Here is a 16,379-nt window from a genome sequence, read left to right as displayed (position 1 = left end):
AACTACGCAATTCTGCTACAGCCTCGTCAACGTGACCACTCTCACCGCAGGGATTTATATTCTGAAGCAGCAGACTCAGTAGCAGAGGTGTGCTCAGGCTGGTTTACTTCACTGTTCAAGAAACTAATTAACATGTATCACTATGGAAAGGAAATACAATCCAAACGTTCATTGGTTTATATCTAAACCCTTTGAGACATCCAACGTCAAAGCTAACCAGATCCTCACCTGGCAGACTACTTGGAGAGCCTTCAGCTGAAGCTGCCAGGTAAGGGAATGCAGGATTTTAGGATATTTTTGCTACATACACTGGGGACGCACCTCTAACATGCACATAGCCCAGGGAAGCATCATGACAGCTGCAAAAACAACTATGTCCTGGCTAACATTCATATAACGAAATTACAGTTTCACTCTAGGGGAAAAAAAGGAAAAAGCACTTAAGTTTTGTTTAGATTGAAGTGCTGCAAGCCACGCCACTTATCTGCTATCAGAGGAGATTGCTGGGCTGCTCCAATGATTATTCAGTAATGAAGTAACTGGAATTGGAAGGTATGCAATTAGTCCCATCTCCTCCTCCCCCCCCAGAAAGAAAAAAAACCCAGCAAAGACGTTATCACCTCTCCCTCTGGCTCTGCTACCCTCATCACTTAAAATGCCTATAAAGCGAAGTAGAGCTGTCGCTTACAAGCTGTTAACAAGCCTGGCTTGGCCCTGACAAGGCAGCAAAGGTGATATTCTCAGCATCTCCCCAGAAAAAATTACTGGTTTACCTAATGGGATGTTTTCTCAGGTACCCACACATGCATATATTAAGCTTAACATGCCTGCATTTAACTATTCCAGTAAAAGCACACCACTTTTCAGAGGAAAAAAGCATGGCTGTTCCTACTAGCTTTAAGTTAAAGCATCTCTCGCTAATCCTCCTGGGCACTGTGAAGTGAATATATTAAGCTCAGGACACAGGTATCGCTTGCTGGCACTCTGTCTAGCTTTACTGACTCCAGCCTGAAAACGCTGGCTCATTTTACCCGAGCAATTTCCACCCTACCTTCCCTTAGAGAGTCACGCTTTATGTCTGTAAAGTGGTATACAATACACAGCTTCTTCCATAACTGCGGCTAATACATGGAAGACACAGAAAGGCCCCAGACGCTCCAAAGCCAAATGGCAACTCACAGTAAATCCCTGCTTGCAAACTGCAATTCTGATAAAATGTATGTTGACATTTATTCATGCTCAAAAGCTCATTCATCCTCCCCTCCACCCCAGCGATACCAGTTGGTCTAATTAAAGACATGCCCTCTCCCAACAGCCTCTGCCTCACGTATACCCCAGTGAAGTTTCTCTATCTGTGATCACCGACTTCTACATTTACATTTTGGGGGTTTTTTAAAAATCTCCATGCTCAAATAGAAAGCAGTCTGACAGACTCCTCAGTCCTTAATTGCCTTCATTCTGTCTGGACAGACACCTGATAAAAAACAATTGTTTGCTGGTGCACTGTGACCCAAGTAACGAAAGGGAGGGCTGGGGGAAAGGTGGATTCCCCCAGCCCTTAAAAATTAATTTAAAACAAACAAACACACACAACCAGTATTAATGAAACTAGCAATATCAATGAACTTACTCTGTATAGCTCCGCTATGGATACAACAATTTTACACTCAGACTAAGTCCCTTGACTTTTTTATGAGTTAAGTTCTTCCCAACCTCTTAAAAATATTTTCCCATAAATGAATGGGCCACCCCTGCAGGACACTCCCGTGCCTTCGCTTTCTTAGATTCGGTCAGGCCAGGGATGAAGTTGTGTTAACTTCACAAAATCCACACACAATCCTTTCCTCACTGGCTATATCTACCGATCCAAAAGAGGAAAACGGGGAAAAGAAAAAAGAACTTCTAAGGCAAGAACAGTATGTAGAATGCTGCAGAGACATTTGCTCCAAAGGTATGTAAACTACTACTATTTATCCTACAATTTCCCCCGAAGTCTACAGCTGACACATCAGCAGACACCATTTTAACAATCCCATAAACTGTTAAAGCCTAACAAAGCAATCATTAGGAAAACTGGTTTAGTCCACTGTTGGTGGCATCCCATGCACCATCCATGGAAAGAGCGTGACTCAGAGGGCTCTGAGCTCCTGATCATAGCACAGGCTGTAAAGCTGCATTAAAGAGAATTCCCAGTAAACTGTACCAAAGTCACGTCTCTAACTGCTTCTGCTTCAACACCAATTCAAAGCAAGTTATTATACATTTTAATATGACTACATCTGCAGTCCTACCGCATCTAAAAAAAAATTCACAAGCATTCTAAGAGAAACACAAGGATTTTTTCTTAACACCATGGAAGACGGATTCATTGCTATCAGTCAGCCTCCCACAGCTCAAATTCCTGAAGCAGTGGCAGATTTACTTACATTTCAGATGCATAAACAAGCACTCTTTGCATCATTTCATTCATGTGTTTATTAAGATAAAGTTACCTCATTAAAAAAAATGAAGGTAGAGTGCCATCCTTCTTTAGAAAGGAAATTAAATGAAAAAAAAGTGAGAAACCAACAGCCCGTCCCACACTTGACGGCAAGCTCTGGTGCCCTGATGGCTAAACTGAGGTCTAGAAACAATTTCCAGAGGACAGGCTTTCCTTAAAGGGTTTGTTGGCTTTTTTTTTTTTTTTTTTTTTTAGAGTCCACTTACCAAGTCCCTGACTTTGTCCCAAGCTACCACGCCTTGCACGCCCTGGCTATTCAGCAGTGGATTGCCAGGGCTCAAGTGCCCTGCACTGGAACATCCCTCCTCTCTGCAGGACAAGGACGTATGCGGGTGATCAGGAAGGCAAACGAATGAGAAAATCGCAGTCACAGCAACAGGCAGCACAATATCAAAGCAAGAGCAGCAGGAGAAGGGGCAGCTCTGCGTACATCTTTACAGGGAGCTTCTCTCAACCTCAGGAGTCAAAGACACGAGGAAGCACAGAAGGTTTGAAGACATAAATACACCAAGACTGCAGTCCCAACGCTAGAATGGAGGCTTCACGATGGAAAGGATTTTTATGCTTTGCAATAAAGACTTAGGTGAGACAAAGTTCAGGACAAAGACCTCAATTAAAAGCTTTATAAATCAACAGGGAACCGGGCTGCCTCTGGAAGTGCATAAGCCAGTGAACACAGACCCCAATTCAACACTAGCTACTACCACTCAACACACAGCAAGTCCTGTTTCAACCCAGTGTCCAAACTCTTTTTTTTAAAATATAGCCTCCAGTATGACACATTGCAGAAAGCCAAACCACAGGCACAAGCCACGAGTTAGTCTTTGAAGTTTAGATACAGCCGAAAATTATTTCATCTACCCAGATGCAGAGGGATAGCTGCTGCCTTTGATGCTACAAGAAATTTTGGTCTTAAACTGCCCAAGGACTTCAAACAGCAACACCCAAGCCTACACATACACACGAACATAATTATGCCTGGTCTAGACTTGGGGGAAAAAAAAACAAAATGTCTTTTCAGTGATGTTAGCATGCAAAGAAAATAATAGCATGTACAAAGAAATCTCTAGAGTGACTTATGAACAAGATTTTATGCTTGGCTTTCTGCCAATTAGAGAAGAATTAAAGAGCCTAGCAATATAACCCTGTTCATCCCAAGGAAGAAACTGCATTAAGTGATCAACAGAATAAGGAGGAGGAGGAAAGAGGGACAATGACATGGGACTGCAGCTTCACACAGCAAAATAGGAAGTTTCTTATGGTACTGAGACAGAAAGCAGGCTGAGACAGAAAGCAGGCTAAGGCAGTAACGAAGGAAAAACAGTTCAAATTTTAAAATTCATTCAGTCTATTGCATCCAAAAGTAGCCAGTAAATAACAACATTCCAATAAAGCAGACAGTATTTTTTCCTATAAAATTCCAACTGTTTTAATATTTTACAGATTATACGCCTCCATTAACTGCCAACCAGGAAAATCAGTAAAAGCAGGAGTGTACAAGAACAAAAGCAAAACCAAGTGGAAAAGACATTGGTAGGCATCTTGAGAAGCTGAAAATGTGTCAAACCCCAGCCTTTTAGTAAGAGAGAACATTTAGTAGCTATCTGCAATGATCATTTTATATCCAAACTCTTTGCATCTTAAGAATTCACATCATGAGACCAGCTTTTAGCAGAATTAAGACCAGACTTGACACGCCCCAGTTTCCCCAAGGTTACTTTCTGAAAACCATCTACACTTAAAATATTTCAAGTGCTCTTCTCACACTGCAAGAGAGAGACCAAAACCTTACTTCTAATTTTACTGGTTTAGTATTCATTTGACAAGAATTTAATTTCAACACTTTTTTTTATTTGAATGACAGAAGAAATTTTGCTTTAGATTGCAGTTGAAAGTTTCTGGAAATGACAGCAAGATGCTGTTTTTCATATAGATACATATATAAAGTCATGGCAAGAAGAAAAAAAAATGTTACTGAAGCTTACTAAGTCAAAGCATGTAAAACACCAAAAGCACAAAATGAACTAGAAGTAACTTAGCAGTTGCGAGGGATGTTTAAAGTTAATAAAATTCTAAATTAAATGGCTGCCGTTTTGCTTTGCCAAAAAATTATGCAAATTTCTAAAGTTCATACATAGTAATTAGCACAGAAAAAAGCAGGTCCCAAATAAGTGATGAAGTTAGCCTCGCTCTTATTTTTCCAGCAGATGGAATTAGCTGCATGTGAAGTTATTTTTTTGCAATTGGAGATTAAACATATTATCCTGAATATCAATTCTGCTAGTACAGCATATTGGATACATCCATACATGGTATCAGGAATACGCAAAACCCAATTTGAATCCTTCTTTTCCATCATTCTAAACAGGTCACTAAGGAGGCTGGGGGAGGGTTTACATATTTAAGACTTCATTTTTCAAACCGATTGACTATCTGCTGACAATTTAGCTGAAACAAGTTCTCTCAAAGTACATTAGCATTAATAGTCCAAGCAGGTTTTTCCGAAGAAAAATATCTGCCTTGACTAAAAATACATCCTCTTGAAGTGCTAATTGACATATCGCAAAAAGTCGTCCAAATTGCAAGTTCAAACAACATGCATGAACTGGAAGTCTCCAGTTTTTCCCCATTACTTCTCCAAAAGCTGTTTTACAGGTGTCTCCATCACATATTGTATACCATACACTGTAACGCAGAAATCCAGCTTTTCCATTGCTATTACCAATTTGTCATTTGCTTCATGCTTAGGATACATCCTTCTCCTAAGCCCTGTTGTTCTCAACCTACCTGCAGCAATGCGCTGAGCGATGGCTGAACCTCGCGCGTGCCCTTGACCAAAATACTCCACCCGTGTTCCACATTCTGAATTTAGTTTCTCTTAAGCACTGGAGCCAAGAGCTGCCCCAGTATAGCAAGTTTCTCTCAAAGACCTTGAAAGACCCAGCAACTTTTCTCCATTGTTAGCCTGCCTTTATCGTGCTTGTAACAGCACCATCCATAAAGATGTACATCAATGCATGCATCCAATTTAGGGGGCATCCACCTAGGAGCATCAATCTCCTCCTGCAAGCATCAGGAGGTGAGTCTTGAGAAGGTGGAAAGAGGTCAACCAAAACCACAGTCACTGCACTGATCTCGAAGGAAGAGGATAGGCTTCTTCTTTTGCAGTACAGGCACCAGCTTCCCAACAGAAAACTGGTGGAAGAAGTGAAAACAAGCCACAAGCCTTGCTTTTTGTAGCTCCAAGTAGCCTAGAAAAGGTTTCCAGAACCTGTGTGTGCTACAGAAAGAACCCCAAAACTACATAATTAAAGGAACATAAGGAAGGGGAAGTAAAGTTTAACTCTAATTTAAAAATCAAGTAAGTGACACGCTGGATTGAATACTATTAACTAAAATTGTGCAAATTAAAAGTAGATGTATGGAAAGCAATAGAAACCCTGCCCGAAACAAAATGAGAATTCTCATACAAGAAAACTCACTATTTCATTTGGCCACAGAAGTATAAGTAAGAAAGGAAGCACTTATCCTTATCTTTCCCCCCACTATTCTTTCCCCCCACCTCTTCTCAACCAGGGAGTCTCGTTTATCTCAAAGCAATCGGAAGAAAACACTTCGATTTTTAATGCGAGAAAAGCTGCAGAAAATGAAAGCCCTGTCTGGCACGAACAAGTAATATTTGAGAAATCAAAAGGAGATTCTCCAAGTTAGGGGAAGAATGAAAACAGTTCTGAATAATTTACTTTGCACAGCCCAGTTCCTGCCAAAACAGTTCCATAAATCCCATGGTAGTTCAGATAATTTCCATTCTTAGAACAAAAAAAGCTAGATTGAACATTAGCAACATTAATTGTGTGATATGACCTGAATGATGCAAGAACAAGTAGTTAAGTGAACCACAACATCTGCTGAATTTTTAATCGCTAGTTGTTTTGCTGCAAGGCAGAAGAACATTGCATCTTAGCTTCCAAGCACCGTGCAGAATGGCACATTAGGACAGCAAGATTTTAACTGGCAGAAATTCAGACTCTGTGCTGCCTAAATGCCATTACTTTGCTACAAATTGCAGACACAGCAAGGTTATTTTATTATTTTTTTAATAACATGGAAAATAAAACTACTTTCTGCACCCCAAGATACCAATCAGCCATTTCTTAATGACATTTTTTTTTAAAAAAAAAGCTGACATGTTCTTAAGAGCCATTTATGCATCCCTCTGTAGTATATTTTTCCTCTCAAAACAGTATCAATTAGTCATGTGGCTGTCCAGCAGCAACTCACTATCAGATGGAGTTGAACCTCCGATGTGTAGGAGGGTGATCTATGTAAACATTCACATTACGTCTGTACTGCAATAGGAGGTGCAACTGCAACATGTTTAGGCATATCTGAGCTATATTTAATCTACCTGCCTCTGACACCCATTACAATGACACTGCAGACACCTAGGTTTTGCCACGAACTGGCTGTCCAAGCCCACCCTATACCAAAGCCATTCCCGCTGTGATTTCTCTGTGTTTGATACCCAAAATAGCTAGATTAAAACTAACCACTATGCCTACAGTGATAAATACCTCTCCAGTTGTGCTCTAGGCATAAGACTGCAACAGCAGGATTAGCAAGTGATACAGCAGATATTCCCCTTCCACAACAAGACAAAAAGGAAAAGTTATTTGGGGAATAAACACAAATTCCACAACTACAAGTTCCAAATACAAATCACACAACTACAGCCGGTATCCGCACTACAGGCATTTATCCCGATTCATATTTTTGGGAGGGCAGAAAAATGACATTTAAAAAAAGGACAACATTCACACTTCAAAAAAAGTCTGTCACACTGACTTTAATAGATTCTAACTTTAATAAGCTAATAGCATCAAAATCCAGTAAAATATGGTACAAATAAAAACCAAGCAGCCACACATACCAAAGCAGCATTCCTGTGCCCTCCTTACTGCAGAGCTTACAGAGCTGGGAAGCTGATCTCTAACCAGCCACTTTCACTAACCTAAGATCTCCTTCAAAAGCTTAAATGTATGGATAGGAACACCTAGTAACACATCCAATAACCAAATAATCCACAAGAGCCAAAAAAAGCAGCAGACAAGAACAAGAGATGCATTCTTCCAGAACTACATTATCTTTAATCATAGGTTTAAGACCAGTCCTATGTTGTCCTTACAGACTCAACCACCGGCTACGAGAAAAACTGCTATCTTCTCTGAAACCAGATCTCAAACCTGCAACAGGAATACCGAAATATGCCGTATCTTCTGGTAATAATGCAAGCGGTGTTTGAGGATTATACTGAATTGCTTGCTTTGCTATGCTACAGGGCAGCAAGAAGTGAAAATAACACGTTATCATGAACATGTTGACACCTGGAAGCTCCAGTTAGTACCTAGGTAGTATCTACTACACAGTATTCAACTTCACAGTACCAAAAATCAACCTTGGCACCCCTGTACCCCAAAACCGCAGCCTATCCTGTCAAGGGAACCACAGGCCAGTCTCTATGACCACACGTTCTCGCTGCCAGCTGCTATTCAAGCCGGCAGAAAGCTTACCAACCCTGTGGTACACGTCCTCGTCACGCCACAAGACCAGCTTCCAATTTTAAGGGACACAGAAAGATGTTTTATACACCTATAAGAAAATTAGTTGCAGCTTAACGCTTGACAAGTCACTCACGCTTCTTCATGGTCCTTATCTAAATGGAGAAAAAATTTTAAAGAGCATTTAGTGCAAGTGAAACGAACACAGCTTCCTCCTCAGCCTCTGCTCGTTCTCCAATTAAATATGAAAGAGACAACTTAGTCATACAGAACATGCAAGATGATTTTAAGACGCTGGTATTAAATCAAAGCCCACAACTTCTCACACCTATTAAAATGGAACTTTGTCATTAGAAGGGGAGATTTTGATAAGCGTGATGCAATTAACAGACAGCGCCTTTGTAACCAGGCTGCTCGTGATGAAGCCCAGGCTCCTTGACATACCACTTCTTTCCCTCAAAGGCTCTGCGCTACAGCAAATTTATGGGTTTTAGCATGTAAGAGGAGAATTGGGCACGTTACCTTCAAAACCAGTCAATAAGGCTCTTTCACTCGGGCCCAGGGAAGGCGGGTGGCTGCTGGAAAGCAATACAAGGCGCTCCCTTCCCCCTCCCCTAAGGACCCAAAAACGCCTCATTCAAAAACACTCCCATCCCCTGCAGCAAGGGATTAGCCATTTATTAAAAAGGAATCAAAACACTGTAAAAGGCTTCCAGTTAAGATTTCAAGGGTAAAAAAAACCAACTCAACTCTGGTGCAACTGGAGTCGCATTAGGAATTCTTCTGGGCACTGAAGAACAAGTAGCTCAAAAGTAAGCAGGATGTCATTTGTGCAGACGATGCTGATCAAACGGCTCAAAAAGACAAGAGATGTTTTTTTTTTTTTTAGTCATTTTGCTGCCTCCACGTTAAGCGGTAACAACATTAACAACCTACAGGCACTTACGGGTTTAGACTTCAGACTTCCAAAACAACTGCCTACCTCCACACTTATTATTTTTTTGGGGGCTCTTCCCTAGGGGTGACAGACATTTATAATGGCCAATTATGCAAAACCTTTCATCCGAGAAAACACGAAGCACTACGCAAAACACTCATTAAGACTCGCAACTCAAGTCTGCACCGCATGTTAGCTGGTTTCAAAGCTTGCCTGGATATCTCCAGCGACCAAAACTGGATACCGAGAGCTATGGCACAGCCAAGATAGCATGTGGCACAGCAGGGTTAACCACCTGAGTATTTACACAGCTTCGCAGGCGGGTTTTGCAGCCCGAAACGAAGCCTGAGCTGCTGTGGCTGCGCTTCACAGCCCCATCCGACCTGGTTATTTAAAAGCAGAGCAGGGAGACGTACGCTGCTGCTGGGCGTTGCACAAAACACCTCGCAGGACGGGTGTCGGACCCACTCCTCTGGCTGACACAAGAAGATTTATTTTTTCCCCAACTGGAAGCCACACGGCACAAGTCAATAACCTCAGTTTACTGAAGAAATTAAAAGCTACGCTTATTGTTTCGAGTAAGGCCTTGGAGGAAGTAATTTTGAGAAGAAATCACTTCCACTGTCGTTGTACTTTTAACCTTTCCTTAGCTTCTTACACCATCCCCGCATGAGCACATTAGTAGAAGTATTATCCACAATATCTAATAATGATTAAAGGTTTCTTTTCGGATCGCTGTTTATCGAGCTTCACAACCCCTCCTCCAAAAGGCTCAGATGTAGCAAGCAGGGGGTAAGCCGTGCAGAAAAACACCGTCAGAAGTGACAGCGCTCAGAAGAACAAAATTTGGGGAAAAACATGTTTTGGGGTTGTTTTTTTAGAGAAAAACCCTTCATGCTTGCTCGCAGGCCCAGGAGGAGACCCGCAGGCGGGGGCGGTGCGGAGGAGCCCCGGCCCCGCTGTCAGACCCGCCGGGGGAGCGCTGCCAGCGGCGCCGCGGAGGGGGCAAGACGGGGGAACCCCCCGGGGAGGCGGCCCCCCGGCCTCAGCGAGGGGAGCACCGGGAATAAAATCAAATTAAATAAACCCGAGAGGAGGCGACGGCGGGGTAGCGAGGAGGCCCGGTGCCCTCGGCAGGGCCCGACGCCGCGCAGCCCCGTCCGGCGGGCGGCCAGCGGCCCCTCGGCGGCCCCCGCCGCCGCCATGGCCGGCCAGGAGAGCGGGCGGTGCGTGCGGGGCCTGCTCGCCGCCCACCTGCGCGAACCCCGTGGCCGCCCTCACCCTTCCCAGCCCCGGCCCCGCCGCCCCGAGAGAAGCCTACCCGGAGCGGGGCCGGCCGCGCTCCCGCGGGGAGGAGGGGGGAACGTCCCGGCGGCGGTGGCGAGCTGCGCGGAGCCGCCGTGCTGAGCTCGGCGCGGCGCGGCCGGATCCCCCCCCAGCGCCTCAGCCGCGGCGGCGGGAGGGGCCGAGCCGGCCGCGCCAATCGGCGCCCGGGGCGGGACGGAGCGGGACGGGCCCGGGCCCGCCGGGGAAGGGCCGCGGCACCGCCGACCGCCCCCGCGCCGTGCCAGGCACCGGCCGCCCCGCCAGGCAGAGCCGGGCGGGCACAGCGGGGGCCCGACTCGGGGCCTCTCGGGTCTCCTTAGGGCCCGCAGCTCCCCTCAGGGCTGCCCGCCACGGCCCTTCCCGCCACCGGAGCTCTCCTCAGGGCCTCAGCGGTCTCCTCGGGGCCGGGTCGGGCTCTGAGCGGGTCCTGGCCGGCAGGTTGAAGGCCGGGGACGTTTGCAAGGCAGAGCCCGGCGCCGGGGAGCCGCAGGGTCGAGGTCCCCCCATAGTCCCGGCGCTGTCAGGCCTGGGGGCCCCGCAGCCTCGTGCACCATGGTGTCTCCAGGCTCAGAGCTCAGAGTCGGTGCCGCCATGGTGTCTCAAGGCTCTGAGCTCAGTGCCGGTTGCTGTGAGGTTTAGCCACCTACGTGGCACTGAAAGCAAGGGGGATGCCAGCTCCCAGCCCGCCAGGTTAGGAGTGGATTTAATACGCTGATACCAGGCTAAAAATCCCTATGGACCTCTGCAGGAGGCCAAAGAAACCCATCTGATAGACCTTCTGGCTTTAAAATCGACTTAACTCCTGACTGCAGGGACAGAAGAGCTGCTGGGAGGTTACTGGAAGGGTGAAGGGGTTGTCCTTCAGGTTCAGGGTACTGGAGCCCCACCAGCGCCATGCCAGCCCTACCAGCTAGCCTTTCGACAACATTGCCACACCAGCACAATCACTAAATACCCTTTGCCTTCATCCGTGCAGTTGCTGCCCTTGCAGAGGAACACACGAGCTGCTGTTCCCAGTGTAGATGTACCCTACGGTACATGGTGGTGGTTGGTCACACGAGTATCACCCCAGCCACCTTCTCCATGCCATCCCCGCAAAACCCTCAGCCTGCAGGGAGAAAGAGACGGGCACCAGAGACGTCCTCCAAAACCAAAGGCATTGAGGACAAGAGCGAAACGCAAAGGGAAGGAAAAGGGGAATTAAGTGGTGGCACCAGATGGTAGCTCAAGCCTAAGGGGTTTCTGCAAGGAAGAGCCTCCCCTCTCCTCAAAAGATTTCAGCAGTTTGTTTCTGCTGAGAGGGAAGCGGGGAGGGATGCAGGTCCCCATGGGGACCACAGATGACCCAGGGTGACAGCAGGGCAAGCAAAGTGAAAAGGCCTGGTTTCTCTGACCTGCAGGAGAGCGGCAGTGGAGACACTGCTTGCTCTGTGTAATGCAATACAGTGAGAAGATCCTTGAGACCATTTTCCAGCTAAAAAGCAATATAAGTGTGTCAGCACAGCGCTGTGCCGCAGTAGTCCTGACCAGGGGCAGAGCTAATTAGCCAAGGCACAGGACCACATTAACATGGCGTCTCAGATGGCTGAGATGAATCTCCCAAAGTCTCTGCAGTCCCTGTTGACTACGACCACTATATGTGAAGACAAAGTAAGGATGGGAGGGGAGACAGAGGTAAAATGAGTTGCTGAAGGTCAAATATCAGATCAGTGAGAGGATGGAAAGCAGAACCTACAGTTCCTCATCCCTCCAGTACTTTCTCCTCTGGACTGTAACAAAACCCTAGAACAACACCAGGATTTAGCTGCTGCTGACACAGTAGCTTCATGTGTTCCAGGGGAAAATTCTGTATTTTGGTATAGGTCCATGGTGATTTTTTTTGTGCACGTGGAAAAAAAAAAAACAAAACTATTTACTAGCCTGGTACCACCCACTGACACACAAGATACTGCCAGATGACTTAAAGAGGATTGAAATATGTGCCCTGTCATATTAGCAAAAGGCCCCAAACTGTATGGACCCAATCTTTTGTTGCAAGTTGATAAAGACAGCTAAATGCCATTTGCTGCTAAGTGACTCTAATGATTAAATAACCTTTCTCCCCCCAGCCCCCCGAGGCATTTAGTGATAATACAAGAAAGATTTTGCACATTGTTTAGCTTACATGGCCATCTGGCACTTTTGCATTTCGGTAGCCTTGAACATTAAAAAAACAATAGATAAAGAAAACCAGTCCTATCTTATCCGAGACCTGGAGAAGTTTAACTTTCTCAGAGTACATAGGATTAACCAAGGCATTATAGCTCTTTTATAGTTTCCATCTTAATTAACGGTCATATTCCTCAAAGCTTTGTGTTATATTCTCTAAACCAGGCTGTTCCTTATCACCTTTGTATTTGCTTTAGCTGTGAAACACTTAACTCCAGCAGTCGCATCCAACTTCCACACGAGATGTTCTACTTCTGGGCAATGATGACACAAAGGAGATGCATGCTGAGAAAAAAATACAGACAGGTTTTAAACCACCTACATCCCTAAAATAAAAAAATTACTAAAAGTCTTGTCTAAGCTAGGGAAAAGTATGCTCTTTTAAAATGAAAATGCAATGGTCCTGGCCTAAATCTATTAGAAACCTACTTAATGCTGCTAAAACATCATCTAGTACCACCACACTAAGTGCTTCTTCATCTGCTTTTGCTAAAGGGGGTAAAAGTACAATTCACCCAAAGTAACCCACTCCAAAATCCCTGGAAACAACAAAATGTTTGCTCTCAACTCAGCAGCAGCTTATGGCTGAATCCGGCATTTGTTCTTGGGTTAATTCCCACTCCCCTCTTCCCCCTGGAAGAAAACCAGCAAGGTTTGAGTCTGTTCGGAAGGAAATGTGAATTCCTCAAGAATGCGACTTTGGGCCTTGGAGGACGAAACCAGCTGCAGGATGCTTTAACCTGTACTGCTGGAGCAGGTTTTTGACTGAAATCTGTAACAGCAGGGAACATTCGGTGTAAATGCATCGTAAATAACAGGATGTAAAGATATGCTGAGAGAAAAACTACTCAGGCTTTGTTTCCAACTGTACTTTGCATTAGAAGGTTGCTAGTTTGCATTTTAGACTAGCTCCAGTGAAAGCTGGGAGCTTATAAATGTGCTACAACATCTAGCTATTAGGTGTCAGGCTGCCAGAGTGCAATATAATACCCAGAGTCGGGTACCTCGTCTTTCTATTTATAGCGCAGAGAGTGTTAGACACCTCCCAAGGGCGAGTGGAACCTCCCGCCTCCTGAGCAGAGAGACCTGCTTGCACGAAACATCAAACAAGGGATGTAGGAGACTTGCTTTGCATAGCCAGCGTGTAGGTGTTTCCATCAGCTCGGGATCCCGGGCCCACACATCTGGGGTTTAGGCATCTGTAAAGTGCTCCTTGAAGGAACAGAGCAAGGTTACCGATTTCATTTTAACACCGTGGGCTGCTGCATGTGGTTTGTTGTATGTGCTAATCTAGGTGGTAGAGCAAAGGAACGGCAAGACGCCCTCCAAGCTCATCCTGGTGAGAATCCAAATGTCTGTCATCTTCTACCTGTTGGGCCCATGCCCTCCTCCCAGCCTACAGGCTGAGGCTTGGTGGGTGGCTGTCTCACACCCCTGTTAAAAACATGCTGCTGTGCAAAATGAAACCTGAAGAGCAGAGCAAGAAAATGCAGCAGAAGGCATAACTGTGTTTCCTAGCTGTTGCAAGGCAGGAATTTAGCTTCTATTTTCTGCTCCTGTAATTTGTTCTGGTTTTTAAACTAGCGACCACTTTGGATGAAAAGCGTAAGCAGAAGTGGGAACGACAGCCAATGCGCCGTAATGCTGCACAAACACTTGATCAAGAGGTTATCAGTTAAATTTGGCAGGACTCTCTGCAGCATCATGCCAGGCTCCACATACAGTAGTTTGCCTACAGAGGCTTTTCTTTGACTCCATACAAGTATGTGGCACTGTGGGCTACAGCTTCACAACTCCATTAGCCTGAGCTTTCACCAAAAATATATTCAGAAATTGTAAATGTTTCAGGGCTAAATTTGGAGATAGGTTTCCCTACATGTTCCATATTGCTCTCGGGTAAGGTGCATTTATGCCAGGGCAGGAAGAATTACCCTCACAAAGAACAATATCCCATGTGAACAAGTGAAGAGTAGAATGAGCAAGTTAGCAGATTTCCTCGGCACAAAATGCATCTGATAATAACAGTTGTATTATCAAGAAATAGATAAATTCAAATTGGTTCTCAAAGCTTCAGTGGTTAAAATGCAGGCATATTATCATAAAATCATCAGGACTGTATGAGAATGACACGGTTCATCTTTCAGGCATGTATAATATCTGTACCAGCTAATGAGCTTATATATTCATATTTCTTCTTTATCTCTTAAATGGTGTTATGTTTGTTCCTCTTAATGCAATAAAATCAGCAGCAGTCAGGAATTTGGCTGAAAATAAATATTACTATGTTTTATCTTAAAATGACATTGCAATACTTTCAAATCATGGCATTATTCAAATCCACCAAGATCCTTGCGGTGACCTAGATACTGTTAGTGGAAGGTGTCACTGCAGCGTGTTAAGGAAACCCATTCTGGCTTTAATCTAGTTCAGGTAACAGCCAACGACGGTGCACAGCAGAGCCTCAGCCTGCCAAGGACTCAAGTTAAGTACTCAGTTTACCAATCTGCCCTGAAGCATGTACCACTGCGTTACTGCTTATGTTGTTATCTGAGCTAGTGAGATTAAAGCCCTGGCTAAAGTACAGCCACGCTTCCTAAATTCAGCATCAACAACCATATAAGTGGAAATTAGCAAACGCACCAGCCTAGATGCTCCAAGGAGCAAACAAGTATTGTTTCAGCATGAAGGAATCCTTTAAATGCAGGTATACAAGAAGAAAAAAATATTTTTGGTTGGAAGGAAGATGCTCCTGAACTCATTTTTCCCCGAGTAGTTCAGCATGGCTCACATCATTGGACTATAACCCGGTATCACAAGGTGGAACTGCTGAATGCCCTCAAATTCCACTGATTTGGGAGAAAAAGGAGAACAGGCAAAACTAGCAGACACCGAGGACTGCAATGGATTGGACTCTGTGGGCAGTCTACAAACTCCTGTATCTCTGCTGTTTAATTGGATCTTTTTCATACCATTGGAGAACCCGACAGCAGTCAATAACCTCCATACAAATCTCTTATCTTATAGTAAATTAATGACTTTAGGATTAGTCCAGATGTTCAAAGTTTGCAAATCTTTTCTGTAACCCCTGTCAGTCTGTATAGGGAACCAGGGGGTGACGTTTCTCCGATTGCTAGATCTCCAAAGATGCAAAACTGATCAGTGCTGTGGGGAAACCGCTCTATACTAATGTCTTTAATCCATTTATTGCCCTCATCATCTGCTGTAATCACGCTTATATAGATATTTACCAACAGTTTACTGTCCTGCCGCATGGAGGTCCTGCATTTTTAGGCTGTTTACAAGGTATGTCTGTCCTCCACCGCTTACCATCATGCCTGCTCAGCAGTTTCCCGGTTGGCAATACTTTTTTTTTCAAAAGCCGTCGACATTTTTGCAGTGCCACCAAGTGGCTGGGCTCTTCATGAGCATTTTAATTTTGGCAGATGTTTATAAACAAACTCAGAACAAACTGTCCTGAGGATGACAATCGCATTAAACACAACCGACCCCAGCAAACCGGAGGCTCGGTACGATGCAAATACAGGAGGGAAGAGGGGCAGCAAACCTCGGCACAACCTCAGGCCTGTGTAAACCCGGCCTCTGTTCCTCAGGAGGCGGCACAGCGCGGTCGCTGAGGCACGGACATAGGCTTATCTGGGCGCCAGGACGGCGGTAGGAGGCCCGCGGTCCCCTCGACCTACTCCCGAGTCACCGTGAGGGCCCCACGGCCTGGGCCGCGGCCCAAGGTGTAGCCAGGACCTAAGCTGAGCCGCTGCCCCCGCCGCCATTTTAGAGAGGCGCCCCCGCGGCGGGCGGGACGGCAAGGGACAGCCCTCCGCGCCCGGCGGGC

At 45.3% G+C, this 16,379-nt stretch overlaps 1 protein-coding gene across 4 annotated transcripts in view; it reads right to left on the bottom strand.

The window, feature by feature from the left end:
- Positions 1–16,317, bottom strand: part of FBXO34 (F-box protein 34) — a 45,411-nt gene extending 29,094 nt beyond the window's left edge. The window contains exons 1-2 of one of the 4 annotated variants that reach the window (XM_054198297.1): positions 15,778–16,317; positions 12,710–12,814 (exon numbers count right to left, since the gene is read on the bottom strand). The gene's annotated coding sequence lies outside the window, so the exon portion shown is untranslated. Of the gene's footprint in view, positions 1–10,316; positions 10,445–12,709; positions 12,815–15,777 lie in introns of those variants that run through there. The other 3 variants (XM_054198296.1, XM_054198295.1, XM_054198300.1) reach the window with 3 other exon arrangements.
- Positions 16,318–16,379: the final 62 nt, after the last annotated feature.

The sequence above is a fragment of the Rissa tridactyla genome, chromosome 4 (genome assembly GCF_028500815.1).
Source record: "Rissa tridactyla isolate bRisTri1 chromosome 4, bRisTri1.patW.cur.20221130, whole genome shotgun sequence".
Taxonomy (NCBI): Eukaryota; Metazoa; Chordata; class Aves; order Charadriiformes; family Laridae; genus Rissa; species Rissa tridactyla.
Note: the sequence above shows the minus strand (reverse complement) of the source record. Positions and strands in the feature narration are given on the sequence as shown.